At 46.3% G+C, this 22070-nt stretch overlaps 10 non-coding genes across 10 annotated transcripts; all 10 read right to left on the bottom strand.

The window, feature by feature from the left end:
- Positions 1–696: 696 nt before the first annotated feature.
- Positions 697–887, bottom strand: LOC130311246 (U2 spliceosomal RNA). Its single transcript, XR_008859659.1, has one exon. It is a non-coding gene; the product is annotated as a U2 spliceosomal RNA (small nuclear RNA).
- A 2095-nt stretch (positions 888–2982) lies between these two features.
- LOC130311270 (U2 spliceosomal RNA) lies at positions 2983–3172 on the bottom strand. The gene has a single exon (XR_008859682.1). It is a non-coding gene; the product is annotated as a U2 spliceosomal RNA (small nuclear RNA).
- Positions 3173–5244: 2072 nt separating this feature from the next.
- Positions 5245–5437, bottom strand: LOC130311272 (U2 spliceosomal RNA). The gene has a single exon (XR_008859684.1). It is a non-coding gene; the product is annotated as a U2 spliceosomal RNA (small nuclear RNA).
- Positions 5438–7526: 2089 nt separating this feature from the next.
- Positions 7527–7717, bottom strand: LOC130311251 (U2 spliceosomal RNA). Its single transcript, XR_008859664.1, has one exon. It is a non-coding gene; the product is annotated as a U2 spliceosomal RNA (small nuclear RNA).
- Positions 7718–9806: 2089 nt separating this feature from the next.
- Positions 9807–9999, bottom strand: LOC130311240 (U2 spliceosomal RNA). Its single transcript, XR_008859653.1, has one exon. It is a non-coding gene; the product is annotated as a U2 spliceosomal RNA (small nuclear RNA).
- A 2088-nt stretch (positions 10000–12087) lies between these two features.
- On the bottom strand, positions 12088–12279 carry LOC130311266 (U2 spliceosomal RNA). The gene has a single exon (XR_008859678.1). It is a non-coding gene; the product is annotated as a U2 spliceosomal RNA (small nuclear RNA).
- Positions 12280–14368: 2089 nt separating this feature from the next.
- LOC130311245 (U2 spliceosomal RNA) lies at positions 14369–14559 on the bottom strand. The gene has a single exon (XR_008859658.1). It is a non-coding gene; the product is annotated as a U2 spliceosomal RNA (small nuclear RNA).
- A 2090-nt stretch (positions 14560–16649) lies between these two features.
- Positions 16650–16842, bottom strand: LOC130311271 (U2 spliceosomal RNA). The gene has a single exon (XR_008859683.1). It is a non-coding gene; the product is annotated as a U2 spliceosomal RNA (small nuclear RNA).
- Positions 16843–18932: 2090 nt separating this feature from the next.
- LOC130311244 (U2 spliceosomal RNA) lies at positions 18933–19123 on the bottom strand. Its single transcript, XR_008859657.1, has one exon. It is a non-coding gene; the product is annotated as a U2 spliceosomal RNA (small nuclear RNA).
- Positions 19124–21200: 2077 nt separating this feature from the next.
- On the bottom strand, positions 21201–21391 carry LOC130311243 (U2 spliceosomal RNA). Its single transcript, XR_008859656.1, has one exon. It is a non-coding gene; the product is annotated as a U2 spliceosomal RNA (small nuclear RNA).
- Positions 21392–22070: the final 679 nt, after the last annotated feature.

Genomic DNA, 22070 nt, shown 5'->3' with positions numbered 1-22070 from the left:
CAAGGGCCTCGCACCTTCTGATGCATCAGGTAGGTGCACAATAGCATAGCCTAACCCTCTGTACTTTGGTCTATATTGATGCGGGACATAGACAGCCAGCTGATGACCAATCCATTAGTGCAATGGATGGCTGGAAGCATTTGTCTTTGCCTTTGCAATACCACAGAAGCAATGCATGGTCAATGTACAGCAATGACACACCTGTGTGAACAGCCAGGAGACCCCCCCCCCCCCCCCCCATGTTATGTTACATAGTTACATAGTTAGTACGGTCGAAAAAAGACATATGTCCATCAAGTTCAACCAGGGAATTAAGGGGTAGGGGTGTGGCGCGATATTGGGGAAGGGATGAGATTTTATATTTCTTCATAAGCATTAATCTTATTTTGTCAATTAGGAACATTCAGCACCCACCCGCTATCAAGGCAGCTGCCTATCATGTCATGCCCTACCTGCACAGGTGTGCTGGCTACTCAAATGATCCAATTAAGGAGGCCATTTAGTCAGCAGCAGCAGAAGTCCTGTGCCTGGACGCTCCAACAGCGGCCAGACACAAGCAGAAGCAGCAGAAGCAGCAGCAGCAGCACCACCTTTTGTTTTTTGGCTGCAGCAGCAAGGCCCACAGGGCTGGCTAGCTGGCTAGCCAGCAAGCAGGTAGCAATGAAAGTAGGAATCTTTCTTTTTAACCCTGTAAGGGGGTGGTGCACTGTACCCGAAGATACTGCCATATCGGGTCAATGCATAGGGCGACGGAAGCAAGCTTCGAAATCGGCCCCCGTTCTCAAAAATCCATTTAATATATGGTCCCCAGATAGGGGACGTATCAGATATTAAACTGATAAGAACAGATACTACACTTGATCTTAGCCAAAAGGCCGAGAAGCGATAACCGTGAAAGGGGCGGGCCCAACAAGGTCCCCTTCATGGGCACTATCACTGCTTGCTGTCAGGGAGGCTGCCAGACAATTTTCCATGCACACTCTGGGCTGGGGGGCAGTCAACCACCAGTACACACAGCAGAACCTAAACCCATACCATTATTGCTAAGCAGCAAGACAGGGGCCCATTGCACTCCCACGGGGCCTTTTTAAATGCAATCCATAACCCGGATTTGCCAGGAACCCTTCTTACTCCTCCTACTTGCATGTGACACTGGGCTTAGGATCTGCATAGGAAACACACACACAAGCACACACCTACCTTTGTTGCCTGCAGATGCCTCCTTGGCTGTCCCCAAACGGTATCAAACCAACACCCACGGGAAGCTGTAAGCATAGAGGACATGCCTGCACCCCATTGGACTTACCTGTGTGGGTTAAATCCGGGTTATTTGACAACCTATGGCGGTGATGGTTCTGCTCAGGCAGAGCAGTGCTGATGCTCCTCATAAAGCTGTCGCTGCTGTGAAGGTTCTAGGTGACATCACAAATCCCTATGGTTACATACACAACAAAGCTGGGTTGTTGTTGTTTACACTCTGCAAGGCCTGTGGAAGTGAGTGACATCATAGCACTGTAGTTCTGAGGGTTCTAGATGGATGCAACAATCTCCTGTTGCTTCTATGAAGGCCATAATAGACGACATCACCAAACAGCTCCATAGTCACATACACAGCAAAGGAGAGATGTTGTTTACACCTAGTGATGTCAGTGGTATTGAGTGACATCACAGCACAGTGCTAAGGCTCCTGGGCCTGGACACAGCAGCGGCTGCAATATCTCAACGGAGAATACGTTTATATATATGTGTGTGTGTGCGCGTATATATATATATATATATATATATATATATATATATATATATATTTCTCCGCCGAAATCACTTTTAAACCCATTTCCACCTTTTTTTCCCTTCTCTTCCTCTTACTTTTTTTTCACGTTTTTTTACGTTTTTCTCCTTTTCGCCTCTTTTCTGGGCGTATTATTCTTCTTTTTCTTTTTTTTTTCGTCTAATGCATACCCCATCAGTGCAGCAATGCTTATTCAATACCGCCAGCAGATGGAGACACTGGGGGATAATTTTCTAAGGATTTATACTGATTTTTCCTGTCTGAATTTGTCGCACAGAAAGTTGCAGGCCAAATATGTGTGACATTTCTGCGACTTTAGCTTCTAGAGCATTTTTACAACATTATACATAGGTGCTGAATACATAAAAAGCGACTGTTCAGCGACAGACAAGTCGCATCGGCTGAAAGTAGGCCAGAATGTCAGTCCATGTTGGAGCAGGTTTAGATACAGTCTAAAGTATAGATCTCAAAGTCTGTGCACAGAATTTAGCAAGGGCCTCGCACCTTCTGATGCATCAGGTAGGTGCACAATAGCATAGCCTAACCCTCTGTACTTTGGTCTATATTGATGCGGGACATAGACAGCCAGCTGATGACCAATCCATTAGTGCAATGGATGGCTGGAAGCATTTGTCTTTGCCTTTGCAATACCACAGAAGCAATGCATGGTCAATGTACAGCAATGACACACCTGTGTGAACAGCCAGGAGACCCCCCCCCCCCCCCCCCCCCCCATGTTATGTTACATAGTTACATAGTTAGTACGGTCGAAAAAAGACATATGTCCATCAAGTTCAACCAGGGAATTAAGGGGTAGGGGTGTGGCCGCGATATTGGGGAAGGGATGAGATTTTATATTTCTTCATAAGCATTATCTTATTTTGTCAATTAGGAACATTCAGCACCCACCCGCTATCAAGGCAGCTGCCTATCATGTCATGCCCTACCTGCACAGGTGTGCTGGCTACTCAAATGATCCAATTAAGGAGGCCATTTAGTCAGCAGCAGCAGAAGTCCTGTGCCTGGACGCTCCAACAGCGGCCAGACACAAGCAGAAGCAGCAGAAAGCAGCAGCAGCAGCACCACCTTTTGTTTTTTGGCTGCAGCAGCAAGGCCCACAGGGCTGGCTAGCTGGCTAGCCAGCAAGCAGGTAGCAATGAAAGTAGGAATCTTTCTTTTTAACCCTGTAAGGAGGGTGGTGCACTGTACCCGATGATACTGCCATATCGGGTCAATGCATAGGGCGACGGAAGCAAGCTTCGAAATCGGCCCCCGTTCTCAAAAATCCATTTAATATATGGTCCCCAGATAGGGGACGTATCAGATATTAACTGATAAGAACAGATACTACACTTGATCTTAGCCAAAAGGCCGAGAAGCGATAACCGTGAAAGGGGCGGGCCCAACAAGGTCCCCTTCATGGGCACTATCACTGCTTGCTGTCAGGGAGGCTGCCAGACAATTTTCCATGCACACTCTGGGCTGGGGGGCAGTCAACCACCAGTACACACAGCAGAACCTAAACCCATACCATTATTGCTAAGCAGCAAGACAGGGGCCCCATTGCACTCCCACGGGGCCTTTTAAATGCAATCCATAACCCGGATTTGCCAGGAACCCTTCTTACTCCTCCTACTTGCATGTGACACTGGGCTTAGGATCTGCATAGGAAACACACACACAAGCACACACCTACCTTTGTTGCCTGCAGATGCCTCCTTGGCTGTCCCCAAACGGTATCAAACCAACACCCACGGGAAGCTGTAAGCATAGAGGACATGCCTGCACCCATTGACTTACCTGTGTGGGTTAAATCCGGGTTATTTGACAACCTATGGCGGGTGATGGTTCTGCTCAGGCAGAGCAGTGCTGATGCTCCTCATAAAGCTGTCGCTGCTGTGAAGGTTCTAGGTGACATCACAAATCCCTATGGTTACATACACAACAAAGCTGGGTTGTTGTTGTTTACACTCTGCAAGGCCTGTGGAAGTGAGTGACATCATAGCACTGTAGTTCTGAGGGTTCTAGATGGATGCAACAATCTCCTGTTGCTTCTATGAAGGCCATAATAGACGACATCACCAAACAGCTCCATAGTCACATACACAGCAAAGGAGAGATGTTGTTTACACCTAGTGATGTCAGTGGTATTGAGTGACATCACAGCACAGTGCTAAGGCTCCTGGGCCTGGACACAGCAGCGGCTGCAATATCTCAACGGAGAATACGTTTATATATATGTGTGTGTGTGCGCGTATATATATATATATATATATATATATATATATATATATATATATCTTCTCCGCCGAAATCACTTTTAAACCCTTTCCACCTTTTTTTCCCTTCTCTTCCTCTTACTTTTTTTTCACGTTTTTTTACGTTTTTCTCCTTTTCGTCCTCTTTTCTGGGCGTATATTCTTCTTTTTCTTCTTTGTTTTTCGTCTAATGCATACCCCATCAGTGGCAGCAATGCTTATTCAATACCGCCAGCAGATGAGACACTGGGGGATAATTTTCTAAGGATTTTATACTGATTTTTCCTGTCTGAATTTGTCGCACAGAAAGTTGGCAGGCCAAATATGTGTGACATTTCTTGCGACTTTAGCTTCTAGAGCATTTTTACAACATTATACATAGGTGCTGAATACATAAAAAGCGACTGATCAGCGACAGACAAGTCGCATCGGCTGAAAGTAGGCCAGAATGTCAGTCCATGTTGGAGCAGGTTTAGATACAGTCCTAAAGTATAGATTCTCAAAGTCTGTGCACAGAATTTAGCAAGGGCCTCGCACCTTCTGATGCATCAGGTAGGTGCACCCTCTGTACTTTGGTCTATATTGATGCGGGAAATAGACAGCCAGCTGATGACCAATCCATTAGTGCAATGGATGGCTGAAGATTTGTCTTTGCCTTTGCAATACCACAGAAGCAATGCATGGTCAATGTACAGCAATGACACACCTGTGTGAACAGCCAGGAGGACCCCCCCCCCCCATGTTATGTTACATAGTTACATAGTTAGTACGGTCGAAAAAAGACATATGTCCATCAAGTTCAACCAGGGAATTAAGGGGTAGGGGTGTGGCGCGATATTGGGGAAGGGATGAGATTTTATATTTCTTCATAAGGCATTAATCTTATTTTGTCAATTAGGAACATTCAGCACCCACCCGCTATCAAGGCAGCTGCCTATCATGTCATGCCCCTACCTGCACAGGTGTGCTGGCTACTCAAATGATCCAATAAGGAGGCCATTTAGTCAGCAGCAGCAGAAGTCCTGTGCCTGGACGCTCCAACAGCGGCCAGACACAAGCAGAAGCAGCAGAAGCAGCAGCAGCAGCACCACCTTTTGTTTTTTGGCTGCAGCAGCAAGGCCCACAGGGCTGGCTAGCTGGCTAGCCAGCAAGCAGGTAGCAATGAAAGTAGGAATCTTTCTTTTTAACCCTGTAAGGGGGTGGTGCACTGTACCGAAGATACTGCCATATCGGGTCAATGCATAGGGCGACGGAAGCAAGCTTCGAAATCGGCCCCCGTTCTCAAAAATCCATTTAATATATCGGTCCCCCAGATAGGGGACGTATCAGATATTAAACTGATAAGAACAGATACTACACTTGATCTTAGCCAAAAAGGCCGAGAAGCGATAACCGTGAAAGGGGTGGCCCAACAAGGTCCCCTTCATGGGCACTATCACTGCTTGCTGTCAGGGAGGCTGCCAGACAATTTTCCATGCACACTCTGGGCTGGGGGGCAGTCAACCACCAGTACACACAGCAGAACCTAAACCCCATACCATTATTGCTAAGCAGCAAGACAGGGGCCCATTGCACTCCCACGGGGCCTTTTTAAATGCAATCCATAACCCGGATTTGCCAGGAACCCTTCTTACTCCTCCTACTTGCATGTGACACTGGGCTTAGGATCTGCATAGGAAACACACACACAAGCACACACCTACCTTTGTTGCCTGCAGATGCCTCCTTGGCTGTCCCCAAACGGTATCAAACCAACACCCACGGGAAGCTGTAAGCATAGAGGACATGCCTGCACCCCCATTGGACTTACCTGTGTGGGTTAAATCCGGGTTATTTGACAACCTATGGCGGTGATGGTTCTGCTCAGGCAGAGCAGTGCTGATGCTCCTCATAAAGCTGTCGCTGCTGTGAAGGTTCTAGGTGACATCACAAATCCCTATGGTTACATAACACAACAAAGCTGGGTTGTTGTTGTTTACACTCTGCAAGGCCTGTGGAAGTGAGTGACATCATAGCACTGTAGTTCTGAGGGTCTAGATGGATGCAACAATCTCCTGTTGCTTCTATGAAGGCCATAATAGACGACATCACCAACAGCTCCATAGTCACATACACAGCAAAGGAGAGATGTTGTTTACACCTAGTGATGTCAGTGGTATTGAGTGACATCACAGCACAGTGCTAAGGCTCCTGGGCCTGGACACAGCAGCGGCTGCAATATCTCAACGGAGAATACGTTTATATATATGTGTGTGTGTGCGCGTATATATATATATATATATATATATATATATATATATATATATTTCTCCGCCGAAATCACTTTTAAACCCATTTCCACCTTTTTTTCCCTTCTCTTCCTCTTACTTTTTTTTCACGTTTTTTTTACGTTTTTCTCCTTTTCGCCTCTTTTCTGGGCGTATTATTCTTCTTTTTCTTCTTTTTTTTCGTCTAATGCATACCCCATCAGTGCAGCAATGCTTATTCAATACCGCCAGCAGATGGAGACACTGGGGGATAATTTTCTAAGGATTTATACTGATTTTTCCTGTCTGAATTTGTCGCACAGAAAGTTGCAGCCAAATATGTGTGACATTTCTGCGACTTTAGCTTCTAGAGCATTTTTACAACAACATTATACATAGGTGCTGAATACATAAAAAGCGACTGTTCAGCGACAGACAAGTCGCATCGGCTGAAAGTAGGCCAGAATGTCAGTCCATGTTGGAGCAGGTTTAGATACAGTCTAAAGTATAGATCTCAAAGTCTGTGCACAGAATTTAGCAAGGGCCTCGCACCTTCTGATGCATCAGGTAGGTGCACAATAGCATAGCCTAACCCTCTGTACTTTGGTCTATATTGATGCGGGACATAGACAGCCAGCTGATGACCAATCCATTAGTGCAATGGATGGCTGGAAGCATTTGTCTTTGCCTTTGCAATACCACAGAAGCAATGCATGGTCAATGTACAGCAATGACACACCTGTGTGAACAGCCAGGAGACCCCCCCCCCCCCCCCCATGTTATGTTACATAGTTACATAGTTAGTACGGTCGAAAAAAGACATATGTCCATCAAGTTCAACCAGGGAATTAAGGGGTAGGGGTGTGGCGCGATATTGGGGAAGGGATGAGATTTTATATTTCTTCATAAGCATTAATCTTATTTTGTCAATTAGGAACATTCAGCACCCACCCGCTATCAAGGCAGCTGCCTATCATGTCATGCCCTACCTGCACAGGTGTGCTGGCTACTCAAATGATCCAATTAAGGAGGCCATTTAGTCAGCAGCAGCAGAAGTCCTGTGCCTGGACGCTCCAACAGCGGCAGACACAAGCAGAAGCAGCAGAAGCAGCAGCAGCAGCACCACCTTTTGTTTTTTTGGCTGCAGCAGCAAGGCCCACAGGGCTGGCTAGCTGGCTAGCCAGCAAGCAGGTAGCAATGAAAGTAGGAATCTTTCTTTTTAACCCTGTAAGGGGGTGGTGCACTGTACCCGAAGATACTGCCATATCGGGTCAATGCATAGGGCGACGGGAAGCAAGCTTCGAAATCGCCCCCGTTCTCAAAAATCCATTTAATATATGGTCCCCAGATAGGGGACGTATCAGATATTAAACTGATAAGAACAGATACTACACTTGATCTTAGCCAAAAGGCCGAGAAGCGATAACCGTGAAAGGGCGGGCCAACAAGGTCCCCTTCATGGGCACTATCACTGCTTGCTGTCAGGGAGGCTGCCAGACAATTTTCCATGCACACTCTGGGCTGGGGGGCAGTCAACCACCAGTACACACAGCAGAACCTAAACCCCATACCATTATTGCTAAGCAGCAAGACAGGGGCCCATTGCACTCCCACGGGGCTTTTTAAATGCAATCCATAACCCGGATTTGCCAGGAACCCTTCTTACTCCTCCTACTTGCATGTGACACTGGGCTTAGGATCTGCATAGGAAACACACACACAAGCACACACCTACCTTTGTTGCCTGCAGATGCCTCCTTGGCTGTCCCCCAAACTGTATCAAACCAAACACCCCAACGGGAAGCTGTAAGCATAGAGGACATGCCTGCACCCCATTGGACTTACCTGTGTGGGTTAAAATCCGGGTTATTTGACAACCTATGGCGGTGATGGTTCTGCTCAGGCAGAGCAGTGCTGATGCTCCTCATAAAGCTGTCGCTGCTGTGAAGGTTCTAGGTGACATCACAAATCCCTATGGTTACATACACAACAAAGCTGGGTTGTTGTTGTTTACACTCTGCAAGGCCTGTGGAAGTGAGTGACATCATAGCACTGTAGTTCTGAGGGGTTCTAGATGGGATGCAACAATCTCCTGTTGCTTCTATGAAGGCCATAATAGACGACATCACCAAACAGCTCCATAGTCACATACACAGCAAAGGAGAGATGTTGTTTACACCTAGTGATGTCAGTGGGTATTGAGTGACATCACAGCACAGTGCTAAGGCTCCTGGGCCTGGACACAGCAGCGGCTGCAATATCTCAACGGAGAATACGTTTATATATATGTGTGTGTGTGCGCGTATATATATATATATATATATATATATATATATATATATATTTCTCCGCCGAAATCACTTTTAAACCCATTTCCACTTTTTTCCCTTCTCTTCCTCTTACTTTTTTTTCACGTTTTTTTACGTTTTTCTCCTTTTCGCCTCTTTTCTGGGCGTATTATTCTTCTTTTTCTTCTTTTTTTTCGTCTAATGCATACCCCATCAGTGCAGCAATGCTTATTCAATACCGCCAGCAGATGGAGACACTGGGGGATAATTTTCTAAGGATTTATACTGATTTTTCCTGTCTGAATTTGTCGCACAGAAAGTTGCAGGCCAAATATGTGTGACATTTCTGCGACTTTAGCTTCTAGAGCAATTTTTACAACATTATACATAGGTGCTGAATACATAAAAAGCGACTGTTCAGCGACAGACAAGTCGCATCGGCTGAAAGTAGGCCAGAATGTCAGTCCATGTTGGAGCAGGTTTAGATACAGTCTAAAGTATAGATCTCAAAGTCTGTGCACAGAATTTAGCAAGGGCCTCGCACCTTCTGATGCATCAGGTAGGTGCACAATAGCATAGCTAACCCTCTGTACTTTGGTCTATATTGATGCGGGACATAGACAGCCAGCTGATGACCAATCCATTAGTGCAATGGATGGCTGGAAGCATTTGTCTTTGCCTTTGCAATACCACAGAAGCAATGCATGGTCAATGTACAGCAATGACACACCTGTGTGAACAGCCAGGAGACCCCCCCCCCCCCCCCATGTTATGTTACATAGTTACATAGTTAGTACGGTCGAAAAAAGACATATGTCCATCAAGTTCAACCAGGGAATTAAGGGGTAGGGGTGTGGCGCGATATTGGGGAAGGGATGAGATTTTATATTTCTTCATAAGCATTAATCTTATTTTGTCAATTAGGAACATTCAGCACCCACCCGCTATCAAGGCAGCTGCCTATCATGTCATGCCCCTACCTGCACAGGTGTGCTGGCTACTCAAATGATCCAATTAAGGAGGCCATTTAGTCAGCAGCAGCAGAAGTCCTGTGCCTGGACGCTTCCAACAGCGGCCAGACACAAGCAGAAGCAGCAGAAGCAGCAGCAGCAGCACCACCTTTTGTTTTTTGCTGCAGCAGCAAGGCCCACAGGGCTGGCTAGCTGGCTAGCCAGCAAGCAGGTAGCAATGAAAGTAGGAATCTTTCTTTTTAAACCCTGTAAGGGGGTGGTGCACTGTACCCGAAGATACTGCCATATCGGGTCAATGCATAGGGGCGACGGAAGCAAGCTTCGAAATCGGCCCCCCGTTCTCAAAAATCCATTTAATATATGGTCCCCAGATAGGGGACGTATCAGATATTAAACTGATAAGAACAGATACTACACTTGATCTTAGCCAAAAGGCCGAGAAGCGATAACCGTGAAAGGGGCGGGCCCAACAAGGTCCCCTTCATGGGCACTATCACTGCTTGCTGTCAGGGAGGGCTGCCAGACAATTTTCCATGCACACTCTGGGCTGGGGGGCAGTCAACCACCAGTACACACAGCAGAACCTAAACCCATACCATTATTGCTAAGCAGCAAGACAGGGGCCCATTGCACTCCCACGGGGCCTTTTTAAATGCAATCCATAACCCCGATTTGCCAGGAACCCTTCTTACTCCTCCTACTTGCATGTGACACTGGGCTTAGGATCTGCATAGGAAACACACACACAAGCACACACCTACCTTTGTTGCCTGCAGATGCCTCCTTGGCTGTCCCCAAACGGTATCAAACCAACACCCACGGGAAGCTGTAAGCATAGAGGACATGCCTGCACCCCATTGGACTTACCTGTGTGGGTTAAATCCGGGTTATTTGACAACCTATGGCGGTGATGGTTCTGCTCAGGCAGAGCAGTGCTGATGCTCCTCATAAAGCTGTCGCTGCTGTGAAGGTTCTAGGTGGACATCACAAAATCCCTATGGTTACATACACAACAAAGCATGGGTTGTTGTTGTTTACACTCTGCAAGGCCTGTGAAGTGAGTGACATCATAGCACTGTAGTTCTGAGGGTTCTAGATGGATGCAACAATCTCCTGTTGCTTCTATGAAGGCCATAATAGACGACATCACCAAACAGCTCCATAGTCACATACACAGCAAAGGAGAGATGTTGTTTACACCTAGTGATGTCAGTGGTATTGAGTGACATCACAGCACAGTGCTAAGGCTCCTGGGCCTGGACACAGCAGCGGCTGCAATATCTCAACGGAGAATACGTTTATATATATGTGTGTGTGTGCGCGTATATATATATATATATTTATATATATATATATATATATATATTTCTCCGCCGAAATCACTTTTAAACCCATTTCCACCTTTTTTTTCCCTTCTCTTCCTCTTACTTTTTTTTCACGTTTTTTTACGTTTTTCTCCTTTTCGCCTCTTTTCTGGGCGTATTATTCTTCTTTTTCTTCTTTTTTTTCGTCTAATGCATACCCCATCAGTGCAGCAATGCTTATTCATATACCGCCAGCAGATGGAGACACTGGGGATAATTTTCTAAGGATTTATACTGATTTTTCCTGTCTGAATTTGTCGCACAGAAAGTTGCAGGCCAAATATGTGTGACATTTCTGCGACTTTAGCTTCTAGAGCATTTTTACAACATTATACATAGGTGCTGAATACATAAAAAGCGACTGTTCAGCGACAGACAAGTCGCATCGGCTGAAAGTAGGCCAGAATGTCAGTCCATGTTGGAGCAGGTTTAGATACAGTCTAAAGTATAGATCTCAAAGTCTGTGCACAGAATTTAGCAAGGGCCTCGCACCTTCTGATGCATCAGGTAGGTGCACAATAGCATAGCCTAACCCTCTGTACTTTGGTCTATATTGATGCGGGACATAGACAGCCAGCTGATGACCAATCCATTAGTGCAATGGATGGCTGGAAGCATTTGTCTTTGCCTTTGCAATACCACAGAAGCAATGCATGGTCAATGTACAGCAATGACACACCTGTGTGAACAGCCAGGAGACCCCCCCCCCCCCCATGTTATGTTACATAGTTACATAGTTAGTACGGTCGAAAAAAGACATATGTCCATCAAGTTCAACCAGGGAATTAAGGGGTAGGGGTGTGGCGCGATATTGGGGAAGGGATGAGATTTTATATTTCTTCATAAGCATTAATCTTATTTTGTCAATTAGGAACATTCAGCACCCACCCGCTATCAAGGCAGCTGCCTATCATGTCATGCCCTACCTGCACAGGTGTGCTGGCTACTCAAATGATCCAATTAAGGAGGTCATTTAGTCAGCAGCAGCAGAAGTCCTGTGCCTGGACGCTCCAACAGCGGCCAGACACAAGCAGAAGCAGCAGAAGCAGCAGCAGCAGCACCACCTTTTGTTTTTTGGCTGCAGCAGCAAAGGCCCACAGGGCTGGCTAGCTGGCTAGCCAGCAAGCAGGTAGCAATGAAAGTAGGAATCTTTCTTTTTAACCCTGTAAGGGGGTGGTGCACTGTACCCGAAGATACTGCCATATCGGGTCAATGCATAGGGCGACGGAAGCAAGCTTCGAAATCGGCCCCCGTTCTCAAAAAATCCATTTAATATATGGTCCCCAGATAGGGGACGTATCAGATATTAAACTGATAAGAACAGATACTACACTTGATCTTAGCCAAAAGGCCGAGAAGCGATAACCGTGAAAGGGGCGGGCCCAACAAGGTCCCCTTCATGGGCACTATCACTGCTTGCTGTCAGGGAGGCTGCCAGACAATTTTCCATGCACACTCTGGGCTGGGGGGCAGTCAACCACCAGTACACACAGCAGAACCTAAACCCATACCATTATTGCTAAGCAGCAAGACAGGGGCCCATTGCACTCCCACGGGGCCTTTTTAAATGCAATCCATAACCCGGATTTGCCAGGAACCCTTCTTACTCCTCCTACTTGCATGTGACACTGGGCTTAGGATCTGCATAGGAAACACACACACAAGCACACACCTACCTTTGTTGCCTGCAGATGCCTCCTTGGCTGTCCCCAAACGGTATCAAACCAACACCCACGGGAAGCTGTAAGCATAGAGGACATGCCTGCACCCCATTGGACTTACCTGTGTGGGTTAAATCCGGGTTATTTGACAACCTATGGCGGTGATGGTTCTGCTCAGGCAGAGCAGTGCTGATGCTCCTCATAAAGCTGTCGCTGCTGTGAAGGTTCTAGGTGACATCACAAATCCCTATGGTTACATACACAACAAAGCTGGGTTGTTGTTGTTTACACTCTGCAAGGCCTGTGGAAGTGAGTGACATCATAGCACTGTAGTTCTGAGGGTTCTAGATGGATGCAACAATCTCCTGTTGCTTCTATGAAGGCCATAATAGACGACATCACCAAACAGCTCCATAGTCACATACACAGCAAAGGAGAGATGTTGTTTACACCTAGTGATGTCAGTGGTATTGAGTGACATCACAGCACAGTGCTAAGGCTCCTGGGCCTGGACACAGCAGCGGCTGCAATATCTCAACGGAGAATACGTTTATATATATGTGTGTGTGTGCGCGTATATATATATATATATATATATATATATATATATATATATATTTCTCCGCCGAAATCACTTTTAAACCATTTCCACCTTTTTTTCCCTTCTCTTCCTCTTACTTTTTTTTCACGTTTTTTTACGTTTTTCTCCTTTTCGCCTCTTTTCTGGGCGTATTATTCTTCTTTTTCTTCTTTTTTTTCGTCTAATGCATACCCCATCAGTGCAGCAATGCTTATTCAATACCGCCAGCAGATGGAGACACTGGGGGATAATTTTCTAAGGATTTATACTGATTTTTCCTGTCTGAATTTGTCGCACAGAAAGTTGCAGGCCAAATATGTGTGACATTTCTGCGACTTTAGCTTCTAGAGCATTTTTACAACATTATACATAGGTGCTGAATACATAAAAAGCGACTGTTCAGCGACAGACAAGTCGCATCGGCTGAAAGTAGGCCAGAATGTCAGTCCATGTTGGAGCAGGTTTAGATACAGTCTAAAGTATAGATCTCAAAGTCTGTGCACAGAATTTAGCAAGGGCCTCGCACCTTCTGATGCATCAGGTAGGTGCACAATAGCATAGCCTAACCCTCTGTACTTTGGTCTATATTGATGCGGGACATAGACAGCCAGCTGATGACCAATCCATTAGTGCAATGGATGGCTGGAAGCATTTGTCTTTGCCTTTGCAATACCACAGAAGCAATGCATGGTCAATGTACAGCAATGACACACCTGTGTGAACAGCCAGGAGACCCCCCCCCCCCCCCCCCATGTTATGTTACATAGTTACATAGTTAGTACGGTCGAAAAAAGACATATGTCCATCAAGTTCAACCAGGGAATTAAGGGGTAGGGGTGTGGCGCGATATTGGGGAAGGGATGAGATTTTATATTTCTCTTCATAAGCATTAATCTTATTTTTGTCAATTAGGAACATTCAGCACCCACCCGCTATCAAGGCAGCTGCCTATCATGTCATGCCCTACCTGCACAGGTGTGCTGGCTACTCAAATGATCCAATTAAGGAGGCCATTTAGTCAGCAGCAGCAGAAGTCCTGTGCCTGGACGCTCCAACAGCGGCCAGACACAAGCAGAAGCAGCAGAAGCAGCAGCAGCAGCACCACCTTTTGTTTTTTGGCTGCAGCAGCAAGGCCCACAGGGCTGGCTAGCTGGCTAGCCAGCAAGCAGGTAGCAATGAAAGTAGGAATCTTTCTTTTTAACCCTGTAAGGGGGTGGTGCACTGTACCCGAAGATACTGCCATATCGGGTCAATGCATAGGGCGACGGAAGCAAGCTTCGAAATCGGCCCCCGTTCTCAAAAATCCATTTAATATATGGTCCCCAGATAGGGGACGTATCAGATATTAAACTGATAAGAACAGATACTACACTTGATCTTAGCCAAAAGGCCGAGAAGCGATAACCGTGAAAGGGGCGGGCCCAACAAGGTCCCCTTCATGGGCACTATCACTGCTTGCTGTCAGGGAGGCTGCCAGACAATTTTCCATGCACACTCTGGGCTGGGGGGCAGTCAACCACCAGTACACACAGCAGAACCTAAACCCATACCATTATTGCTAAGCAGCAAGACAGGGGCCCATTGCACTCCCACGGGGCCTTTTTAAATGCAATCCATAACCCGGATTTGCCAGGAACCCTTCTTACTCCTCCTACTTGCATGTGACACTGGGCTTAGGATCTGCATAGGAAACACACACACAAGCACACACCTACCTTTGTTGCCTGCAGATGCCTCCTTGGCTGTCCCCAAACGGTATCAAACCAACACCCACGGGAAGCTGTAAGCATAGAGGACATGCCTGCACCCCATTGGACTTACCTGTGTGGGTTAAATCCGGGTTATTTGACAACCTATGGCGGTGATGGTTCTGCTCAGGCAGAGCAGTGCTGATGCTCCTCATAAAGCTGTCGCTGCTGTGAAGGTTCTAGGTGACATCACAAATCCCTATGGTTACATACACAACAAAGCTGGGTTGTTGTTGTTTACACTCTGCAAGGCCTGTGGAAGTGAGTGACATCATAGCACTGTAGTTCTGAGGGTTCTAGATGGATGCAACAATCTCCTGTTGCTTCTATGAAGGCATAATAGACGACATCACCAAACAGCTCCATAGTCACATACACAGCAAAGGAGAGATGTTGTTTACACCTAGTGATGTCAGTGGTATTGAGTGACATCACAGCACAGTGCTAAGGCTCCTGGGCCTGGACACAGCAGCGGCTGCAATATCTCAACGGAGAATACGTTTATATATATGTGTGTGTGTGCGCGTATATATATATATATATATATATATATATATATATATATATATATTTCTCCGCCGAAATCACTTTTAAACCCATTTCCACCTTTTTTTTCCCTTCTCTTCCTCTTACTTTTTTTTCACGTTTTTTTACGTTTTTCTCCTTTTCGCCTCTTTTCTGGGCGTATTATTCTTCTTTTTCTTCTTTTTTTTCGTCTAATGCATACCCCATCAGTGCAGCAATGCTTATTCAATACCGCCAGCAGATGGAGACACTGGGGGATAATTTTCTAAGGATTTATACTGATTTTTCCTGTCTGAATTTGTCGCACAGAAAGTTGCAGGGCCAAATATGTGTGACATATCTGCGACTTAGCTTCTAGAGCATTTTTACAACATTATACATAGGTGCTGAATACATAAAAAGCGACTGTTCAGCGACAGACAAGTCGCATCGGCTGAAAGTAGGCCAGAATGTCAGTCCATGTTGGAGCAGGTTTAGATACAGTCTAAAGTATAGATCTCAAAGTCTGTGCACAGAATTTAGCAAGGGCCTCGCACCTTCTGATGCATCAGGTAGGTGCACAATAGCATAGCCTAACCCTCTGTACTTTGGTCTATATTGATGCGGGACATAGACAGCCAGCTGATGACCAATCCATTAGTGCAATGGATGGCTGGAAGCATTTGTCTTTGCCTTTGCAATACCACAGAAGCAATGCATGGTCAATGTACAGCAATGACACACCTGTGTGAACAGCCAGGAGACCCCCCCCCCCCCCCCCCCATGTTATGTTACATAGTTACATAGTTAGTACGGTCGAAAAAAGACATATGTCCATCAAGTTCAACCAGGGAATTAAGGGGTAGGGGTGTGGCGCGATATTGGGGAAGGGATGAGATTTTATATTTCTTCATAAGCATTAATCTTATTTTGTCAATTAGGAACATTCAGCACCCACCCGCTATCAAGGCAGCTGCCTATCATGTCATGCCCTACCTGCACAGGTGTGCTGGCTACTCAAATGATCCAATTAAGGAGGCCATTTAGTCAGCAGCAGCAGAAGTCCTGTGCCTGGACGCTCCAACAGCGGCCAGACACAAGCAGAAGCAGCAGAAGCAGCAGCAGCAGCACCACCTTTTGTTTTTTTGGCTGCAGCAGCAAGGCCCACAGGGCTGGCTAGCTGGCTAGCCAGCAAGCAGGTAGCAATGAAAGTAGGAATCTTTCTTTTAACCCTGTAAGGGGGTGGTGCACTGTACCCGAAGATACTGCCATATCGGGTCAATGCATAGGGCGACGGAAGCAAGCTTCGAAATCGGCCCCCGTTCTCAAAAATCCATTTAATATATGGTCCCCAGATAGGGGGACGTATCAGATATTAAACTGATAAGAACAGATACTACACTTGATCTTAGCCAAAAGGCCCGAGAAGCGATAACCGTGAAAGGGGCGGGCCCAACAAGGTCCCCTTCATGGGCACTATCACTGCTTGCTGTCAGGGAGGCTGCCAGACAATTTTCCATGCACACTCTGGGCTGGGGGCAGTCAACCACCAGTACACACAGCAGAACCTAAACCCATACCATTATTGCTAAGCAGCAAGACAGGGGCCCATTGCACTCCCACGGGGCCTTTTTAAATGCAATCCATAACCCGGATTTGCCAGGAACCCTTCTTACTCCTCCTACTTGCATGTGACACTGGGCTTAGGATCTGCATAGGAAACACACACACAAGCACACACCTACCTTTGTTGCCTGCAGATGCCTCCTTGGCTGTCCCCAAACGGTATCAAACCAACACCCACGGGAAGCTGTAAGCATAGAGGACATGCCTGCACCCCATTGGACTTACCTGTGTGGGTTAAATCCGGGTTATTTGACAACCTATGGCGGTGATGGTTCTGCTCAGGCAGAGCAGTGCTGATGCTCCTCATAAAGCTGTCGCTGCTGTGAAGGTTCTAGGTGACATCACAAATCCCTATGGTTACATACACAACAAGCTGGGTTGTTGTTGTTTACACTCTGCAAGGCCTGTGGAAGTGAGTGACATCATAGCACTGTAGTTCTGAGGGTTCTAGATGGATGCAACAATCTCCTGTTGCTTCTATGAAGGCCATAATAGACGACATCACCAAACAGCTCCATAGTCACATACACAGCAAAGGAGAGATGTTGTTTACACCTAGTGATGTCAGTGGTATTGAGTGACATCACAGCACAGTGCTAAGGCTCCTGGGCCTGGACACAGCAGCGGCTGCAATATCTCAACGGAGAATACGTTTATATATATGTGTGTGTGTGCGCGTATATATATATATATATATATATATATATATATATATATATATTTCTCCGCCGAAATCACTTTTAAACCCATTTCCACCTTTTTTTCCCTTCTCTTCCTCTTACTTTTTTTTCACGTTTTTTTACGTTTTTCTCCTTTTCGCCTCTTTTCTGGGCGTATTATTCTTCTTTTTCTTCTTTTTTTTCGTCTAATGCATACCCCATCAGTGCAGCAATGCTTATTCAATACCGCCAGCAGATGGAGACACTGGGGGATAATTTTCTAAGGATTTATACTGATTTTTCCTGTCTGAATTTGTCGCACAGAAAGTTGCAGGCCAAATATGTGTGACATTTCTGCGACTTTAGCTTCTAGAGCATTTTTACAACATTATACATAGGTGCTGAATACATAAAAAGCGACTGTTCAGCGACAGACAAGTCGCATCGGCTGAAAGTAGGCCAGAATGTCAGTCCATGTTGGAGCAGGTTTAGATACAGTCTAAAGTATAGATCTCAAAGTCTGTGCACAGAATTTAGCAAGGGCCTCGCACCTTCTGATGCATCAGGTAGGTGCACAATAGCATACAGGTAGGTGCACAATAGCATAGCCTAACCCTCTGTACTTTGGTCTATATTGATGCGGGACATAGACAGCCAGCTGATGACCAATCCATTAGTGCAATGGATGGCTGGAAGCATTTGTCTTTGCCTTTGCAATACCACAGAAGCAATGCATGGTCAATGTACAGCAATGACACACCTGTGTGAACAGCCAGGAGACCCCCCCCCCATGTTATGTTACATAGTTACATAGTTAGTACGGTCGAAAAAAGACATATGTCCATCAAGTTCAACCAGGGAATTAAGGGGTAGGGGTGTGGCGCGATATTGGGGAAGGGATGAGATTTTATATTTCTTCATAAGCATTAATCTTATTTTGTCAATTAGGAACATTCAGCACCCACCCGCTATCAAGGCAGCTGCCTATCATGTCATGCCCTACCTGCACAGGTGTGCTGGCTACTCAAATGATCCAATTAAGGAGGCCATTTAGTCAGCAGCAGCAGAAGTCCTGTGCCTGGACGCTCCAACAGCGGCCAGACACAAGCAGAAGCAGCAGCAGCAGCACCACCTTTTGTTTTTTGGCTGCAGCAGCAAGGCCCACAGGGCTGGCTAGCTGGCTAGCCAGCAAGCAGGTAGCAATGAAAGTAGGAATCTTTCTTTTTAACCCTGTAAGGGGGTGGTGCACTGTACCCGAAGATACTGCCATATCGGGTCAATGCATAGGGCGACGGAAGCAAGCTTCGAAATCGGCCCCCGTTCTCAAAAATCCATTTAATATATGGTCCCCAGATAGGGGACGTATCAGATATTAAACTGATAAGAACAGATACTACACTTGATCTTAGCCAAAAGGCCGAGAAGCGATAACCGTGAAAGGGGCGGGCCCAACAAGGTCCCCTTCATGGGCACTATCACTGCTTGCTGTCAGGGAGGCTGCCAGACAATTTTCCATGCACACTCTGGGCTGGGGGGCAGTCAACCACCAGTACACACAGCAGAACCTAAACCCATACCATTATTGCTAAGCAGCAAGACAGGGGCCCATTGCACTCCCACGGGGCCTTTTTAAATGCAATCCATAACCCGGATTTGCCAGGAACCCTTCTTACTCCTCCTACTTGCATGTGACACTGGGCTTAGGATCTGCATAGGAAACACACACACAAGCACACACCTACCTTTGTTGCCTGCAGATGCCTCCTTGGCTGTCCCCAAACGGTATCAAACCAACACCCACGGGAAGCTGTAAGCATAGAGGACATGCCTGCACCCCATTGGACTTACCTGTGTGGGTTAAATCCGGGTTATTTGACAACCTATGGCGGTGATGGTTCTGCTCAGGCAGAGCAGTGCTGATGCTCCTCATAAAGCTGTCGCTGCTGTGAAGGTTCTAGGTGACATCACAAATCCCTATGGTTACATACACAACAAAGCTGGGTTGTTGTTGTTTACACTCTGCAAGGCCTGTGGAAGTGAGTGACATCATAGCACTGTAGTTCTGAGGGTTCTAGATGGATGCAACAATCTCCTGTTGCTTCTATGAAGGCCATAATAGACGACATCACCAAACAGCTCCATAGTCACATACACAGCAAAGGAGAGATGTTGTTTACACCTAGTGATGTCAGTGGTATTGAGTGACATCACAGCACAGTGCTAAGGCTCCTGGGCCTGGACACAGCAGCGGCTGCAATATCTCAACGGAGAATACGTTTATATATATGTGTGTGTGTGCGCGTATATATATATATATATATATATATATATATATATATATATATATTTCTCCGCCGAAATCACTTTTAAACCCATTTCCACCTTTTTTTCCCTTCTCTTCCTCTTACTTTTTTTTCACGTTTTTTTACGTTTTTCTCCTTTTCGCCTCTTTTCTGGGCGTATTATTCTTCTTTTTCTTCTTTTTTTTCGTCTAATGCATACCCCATCAGTGCAGCAATGCTTATTCAATACCGCCAGCAGATGGAGACACTGGGGGATAATTTTCTAAGGATTTATACTGATTTTTCCTGTCTGAATTTGTCGCACAGAAAGTTGCAGGCCAAATATGTGTGACATTTCTGCGACTTTAGCTTCTAGAGCATTTTTACAACATTATACATAGGTGCTGAATACATAAAAAGCGACTGTTCAGCGACAGACAAGTCGCATCGGCTGAAAGTAGGCCAGAATGTCAGTCCATGTTGGAGCAGGTTTAGATACAGTCTAAAGTATAGATCTCAAAGTCTGTGCACAGAATTTAGCAAGGGCCTCGCACCTTCTGATGCATCAGGTAGGTGCACAATAGCATAGCCTAACCCTCTGTACTTTGGTCTATATTGATGCGGGACATAGACAGCCAGCTGATGACCAATCCATTAGTGCAATGGATGGCTGGAAGCATTTGTCTTTGCCTTTGCAATACCACAGAAGCAATGCATGGTCAATGTACAGCAATGACACACCTGTGTGAACAGCCAGGAGACCCCCCCCCCATGTTATGTTACATAGTTACATAGTTAGTACGGTCGAAAAAAGACATATGTCCATCAAGTTCAACCAGGGAATTAAGGGGTAGGGGTGTGGCGCGATATTGGGGAAGGGATGAGATTTTATATTTCTTCATAAGCATTAATCTTATTTTGTCAATTAGGAACATTCAGCACCCACCCGCTATCAAGGCAGCTGCCTATCATGTCATGCCCTACCTGCACAGGTGTGCTGGCTACTCAAATGATCCAATTAAGGAGGCCATTTAGTCAGCAGCAGCAGAAGTCCTGTGCCTGGACGCTCCAACAGCGGCCAGACACAAGCAGAACAGCAGCAGCAGCAGCAGCACCACCTTTTGTTTTTTGGCTGCAGCAGCAAGGCCCACAGGGCTGGCTAGCTGGCTAGCCAGCAAGCAGGTAGCAATGAAAGTAGGAATCTTTCTTTTTAACCCTGTAAGGGGGTGGTGCACTGTACCCGAAGATACTGCCATATCGGGTCAATGCATAGGGCGACGGAAGCAAGCTTCGAAATCGGCCCCCGTTCTCAAAAATCCATTTAATATATGGTCCCCAGATAGGGGACGTATCAGATATTAAACTGATAAGAACAGATACTACACTTGATCTTAGCCAAAAGGCCGAGAAGCGATAACCGTGAAAGGGGCGGGCCCAACAAGGTCCCCTTCATGGGCACTATCACTGCTTGCTGTCAGGGAGGCTGCCAGACAATTTTCCATGCACACTCTGGGCTGGGGGGCAGTCAACCACCAGTACACACAGCAGAACCTAAACCCATACCATTATTGCTAAGCAGCAAGACAGGGGCCCATTGCACTCCCACGGGGCCTTTTTAAATGCAATCCATAACCCGGATTTGCCAGGAACCCTTCTTACTCCTCCTACTTGCATGTGACACTGGGCTTAGGATCTGCATAGGAAACACACACACAAGCACACACCTACCTTTGTTGCCTGCAGATGCCTCCTTGGCTGTCCCCAAACGGTATCAAACCAACACCCACGGGAAGCTGTAAGCATAGAGGACATGCCTGCACCCCATTGGACTTACCTGTGTGGGTTAAATCCGGGTTATTTGACAACCTATGGCGGTGATGGTTCTGCTCAGGCAGAGCAGTGCTGATGCTCCTCATAAAGCTGTCGCTGCTGTGAAGGTTCTAGGTGACATCACAAATCCCTATGGTTACATACACAACAAAGCTGGGTTGTTGTTGTTTACACTCTGCAAGGCCTGTGGAAGTGAGTGACATCATAGCACTGTAGTTCTGAGGGTTCTAGATGGATGCAACAATCTCCTGTTGCTTCTATGAA

The sequence above is a fragment of the Hyla sarda genome, unplaced genomic scaffold (genome assembly GCF_029499605.1).
Source record: "Hyla sarda isolate aHylSar1 unplaced genomic scaffold, aHylSar1.hap1 scaffold_1620, whole genome shotgun sequence".
Classification (NCBI taxonomy): domain Eukaryota; kingdom Metazoa; phylum Chordata; class Amphibia; order Anura; family Hylidae; genus Hyla; species Hyla sarda.
The sequence above is the reverse complement of the archived record's forward strand: the minus strand, read 5'-3'. Positions and strand labels throughout refer to the sequence as shown.